Below are 5,086 nucleotides of genomic sequence, written 5' to 3'. Positions count from 1 at the left end.
CTGCTGCCACCGTGCGGAACTGGATGGCATAGTCCGTCACGCTGCGCCGACCTTGGCGGAGAGTCAGGAGCTGTTTGGCTGAGTCAGGACCGCTGGTAGGACCTTGAAACACTCGCTTGAATTCTTCAGCAAAGGTAGAGTAGCTGGCACAGCAGGGACTTTGGGCATCCCACACAGCAGTAGCCCAGGCTAGGGCTTTTTCCGACAGCAGGGTGATGATATATGCTATCTTGGACCGGTCGGTGGGAAATGACGAGGGTTGCAGCTCGAAGGAGAGAGAACATTGGGTGAAAAACCCCTTACAACCACTCGGATCACCTGAGAACCGTTGGGGAGACGGCAGACGAGGTTCAGCCAGGGGGTTAACTGCCACGGGCACTTGAATCTGATGAACTGGAGCAGAAGCGGTTGCAGGAGAAAGTTGATCAGAAATCTGCTTTATGGAAGTCATCATCTCCGACAGAAGTTGAGAATGTCCAGCCATTAAGGCCTCTTGCTGAACCAGAGCAGCTTCGTGACGTTGGACAGTCCCCTCGTGGTGGGACAGCATGGGAAAAAAGTCCTGGGTACTGGCTGCCTCTGGGTTCATTTTAATGGCTCAGTGTTTCTGTCAGGACCCGGTGCGAGAAACAGTCACTAAATCGGCAGAACCCAGAAGATGAGGCAGACACAGCAGTACTAGAGATGGTGGTTTAATAAAAATTAGATATCTTCCAAAATACAAAGAAATCCACAAAGTGGTAAAAACAGCAAGGGAAAAACAAACCTTAAAAGACTAATACAAAATACAAAAGAACAAAACCAGAGAACCTCTGGAAAATCCAACAAGAGAAAAATATATGTTCACAACAAGGCTTGGGCTGGGGCTGGGTGCTAACATACAAACACTGAGCAAGGAACTGAGGAACACACAGGGATTAAATACTAACAAGGGAACGACATACAGGTGCAAACAATAATTAGAGCAAGGGAAAAACAAAAGGTACAAAAAAGGTGCAATGGGGACATCTAGTGACAAAAAAACAGAACAGTCCTGGCCAAAACCTGACAGATAGACCACATTCTCTTAGTGATAATGCAGCTGTAGTCGAAAGACCCCATTCTCTTAGTGATAATGCAGCTGTAGCCGATAGACCACATTCTCTTAGTGATAATGCAGCTGTAGCCGAAAGACCCCATTCTCTTAGTGATAATGCAACTGTAGCCGATAGACCACATTCTCTTAGTGATAATGCAGCTGTAGCCGATAGACCACATTCTCTTAGTGATAATGCAGCTGTAGCCGATAGACCCCATTGTCTTACTGATAATGCAGCTGTAGCCGATATACCCCATTCTCTTAGTGATAATGCTGCTGTAGCCAATTGACCACATTCTCTTAGTGATAATGCAGCTGTAGCCGATAGACCCCATTCTCTTAAATGTGATATTGTTAAGAGAAACAAAGATTATCCCTTTAAGTATTAGCTGTTTCGTAAACCAGGCTTTATTCTCTGTTTACGGTGGATTGAACTGTATGTTCTGATCCTGAACTGTATGTCCTGATCCTGAACTGTATGTCCTGATCCTGAACTGTATGTCTGATCCTGAACTGTATGTTCTGATCCTGAACTGTATGTTCTGATCCTCAACTGTATGTTCTGATCCTGAACTGTATGTCCTGATCCTGAACTGTATGTTCTGATCCTGAACTGTATGTTCTGATCCTGAACTGTATGTCCTGATCCTGAACTGTATGTTCTGATCCTGAACTGTATGTCTGATCCTGAACTGTATGTTCTGATCCTGAACTGTATGTTCTGATCCTGAACTGTATGTTCTGATCCTGAACTGTATGTTCTGATCCTGAACTGTATGTCCTGATCCTGAACTGTATGTCCTGATCCTGAACTGTATGTTCTGATCCTGAACTGTATGTCTGATCCTGAACTGTATGTCCTGATCCTGAACTGTATGTTCTGATCCTGAACTGTATGTCTGATCCTGAACTGTATGTCTGATCCTGAACTGTATGTCCTGATCCTGAACTGTATGTTCTGATCCTGAACTGTATGTTCTGATCCTGAACGGTATGTCCTGATCCTGAACTGTATGTCCTGATCCTGAACTGTATGTTCTGATCCTGAACTGTATGTTCTGACCCTGAACTGTATGTTCTGATCCTCAACTGTATGTTCTGATCCTCAACTGTATGTCCTGATCCTGAACTGTATGTCCTGATCCTGAACTGTATGTTCTGATCCTGAACTGTATGTCCTGATCCTGAACTGTATGTCCTGATCCTGAGCTGTATGTTCTGATCCTGAACTGTATGTTCTGATCCTGAACTGTATGTCCTGATCCTGAACTGTATGTCTGATCCTGAACTGTATGTCTGATCCTGAACTGTATGTCCTGATCCTGAACTGTATGTCATGTGTGTTGCTTTGTTGTGCCAACTTGTATTCCCTACTGATCTCACCGCTCTCCACAGAGAAATATTTAATTATTTCTGCTCAGACACTCTGCTAGTCTCCTTACAAATTACTGCATTTTGAATATCTGCATATTCTAATTGAGTGTTTATCCTCAAAACATTTCAACAGTGTCCCTGTTAGTCACCAAAAGAGCCAACTTTACCAGAACAGAGCTTTCTCATTGCAGCCTTTCTCTCATTGTTTCTGAAACGTTAGATGATAGGATTCATATCAGGGACACTGTCAGAAAGGAGTTAACAATACATATGTAGATTAAAACATTACAGTGAATGTGTTCAGACTTGGCACTGATGTGATGTGAAAGTTATACAGACAGCAGGTAAATAGAGCCCAGATGCCCATGCTGCTGTAGCCGATAGACCACATTCTCTTAGTGATAATGCTGCTGTAGCCGATAGACCACATTCTCTTAGTGATTAGCCGAAAGACCCCATTCTCTTAGTAATAATGCTGCTGTAGCCGATAGACCACATTCTCTTAGTGATAATGCAGCTGTAGCCGAAAGACCCCATTGTCTTAGTGATAATGCAGCTGTAGCCGATAGACCCCATTCTCTTAGTGATAATGCAGCTGTAGCCGATAGACCACATTCTCTTAGCGATAATGCAGCTGTAGCCGAAAGACCCCATTCTCTTAGTGATAATGCAGCTGTAGCCGATAGACCACATTCTCTTAGTGATAATGCAGCTGTAGCCGATAGACCACATTCTCTTAGTGATAATGCAGTTGTAGCCGATAGACCCCATTCTCTTAGTGATAATGCAGCTGTAGCCGATAGACCACATTCTCTTAGTGATAATGCAGCTGTAGCCGAAAGACCCCATTCTCTTAGTGATAATGCAGCTGTAGCCGATAGACCACATTCTCTTAGTGATAATGCAGCTGTAGTCGAAAGACCCCATTCTCTTAGTGATAATGCAGCTGTAGCCGATAGACCACATTCTCTTAGTGATAATGCAGCTGTAGCCGAAAGACCCCATTCTCTTAGTGATAATGCAGCTGTAGCCGATAGACCACATTCTCTTAGTGATAATGCAGCTGTAGCCGAAAGACCCCATTCTCTTAGTGATAATGCAACTGTAGCCGATAGACCACATTCTCTTAGTGATAATGCAGCTGTAGCCGATAGACCACATTCTCTTAGTGATAATGCAGCTGTAGCCGATAGACCCCATTGTCTTACTGATAATGCAGCTGTAGCCGATATACCCCATTCTCTTAGTGATAATGCTGCTGTAGCCAATTGACCACATTCTCTTAGTGATAATGCAGCTGTAGCCGATAGACCCCATTCTCTTAAATGTGATATTGTTAAGAGAAACAAAGATTATCCCTTTAAGTATTAGCTGTTTCGTAAACCAGGCTTTATTCTCTGTTTACGGTGGATTGAACTGTATGTCCTGATCCTGAACTGTATGTCCTGATCCTGAACTGTATGTCCTGATCCTGAACTGTATGTCTGATCCTGAACTGTATGTTCTGATCCTGAACTGTATGTTCTGATCCTGAACTGTATGTTCTGATCCTCAACTGTATGTTCTGATCCTGAACTGTATGTCCTGATCCTGAACTGTATGTTCTGATCCTGAACTGTATGTTCTGATCCTGAACTGTATGTCCTGATCCTGAACTGTATGTTCTGATCCTGAACTGTATGTCTGATCCTGAACTGTATGTTCTGATCCTGAACTGTATGTTCTGATCCTGAACTGTATGTTCTGATCCTGAACTGTATGTCCTGATCCTGAACTGTATGTCCTGATCCTGAACTGTATGTTCTGATCCTGAACTGTATGTCTGATCCTGAACTGTATGTCCTGATCCTGAACTGTATGTTCCGATCCTGAACTGTATGTCCTGATCCTGAACTGTATGTTCTGATCCTGAACTGTATGTTCTGATCCTGAACTGTATGTTCCGATCCTGAACTGTATGTTCTGATCCTGAACTGTATGTCCTGATCCTGAACTGTATGTTCTGATCCTGAACTGTATGTCTGATCCTGAACTGTATGTTCTGATCCTGAACTGTATGTTCTGATCCTGAACTGTATGTTCTGATCCTGAACTGTATGTCCTGATCCTGAACTGTATGTCCTGATCCTGAACTGTATGTTCTGATCCTGAACTGTATGTCTGATCCTGAACTGTATGTCCTGATCCTGAACTGTATGTTCCGATCCTGAACTGTATGTCCTGATCCTGAACTGTATGTTCTGATCCTGAACTGTATGTTCTGATCCTGAACTGTATGTTCCGATCCTGAACTGTATGTTCTGATCCTGAACTGTATGTTCTGATCCTGAACTGTATGTCCTGATCCTGAACTGTATGTTCTGATCCTGAACTGTATGTTCTGATCCTGAACTGTATGTCATGATCCTGAACTGTATGTCATGTGTGTTGCTTTGTTGTGCCAACTTGTATTCCCTACTGATCTCACCTCTCTCCACAGAGAAATATTTAATTATTTCTGCTCAGACACTCTGCTAGTCTCCTTACAAATTACTGCATTTTGAATATCTGCATATTCTAATTGAGTGTTTATCCTCAAAACATTTCAACAGTGTCCCTGTTAGTCACCAAAAGAGCCAACTTTACCAGAACATA

The sequence above is a fragment of the Salvelinus alpinus genome, chromosome 21, assembly GCF_045679555.1.
Source record: "Salvelinus alpinus chromosome 21, SLU_Salpinus.1, whole genome shotgun sequence".
NCBI classification, from domain to species: domain Eukaryota; kingdom Metazoa; phylum Chordata; class Actinopteri; order Salmoniformes; family Salmonidae; genus Salvelinus; species Salvelinus alpinus.
This window is presented reverse-complemented; position numbering follows the sequence as displayed.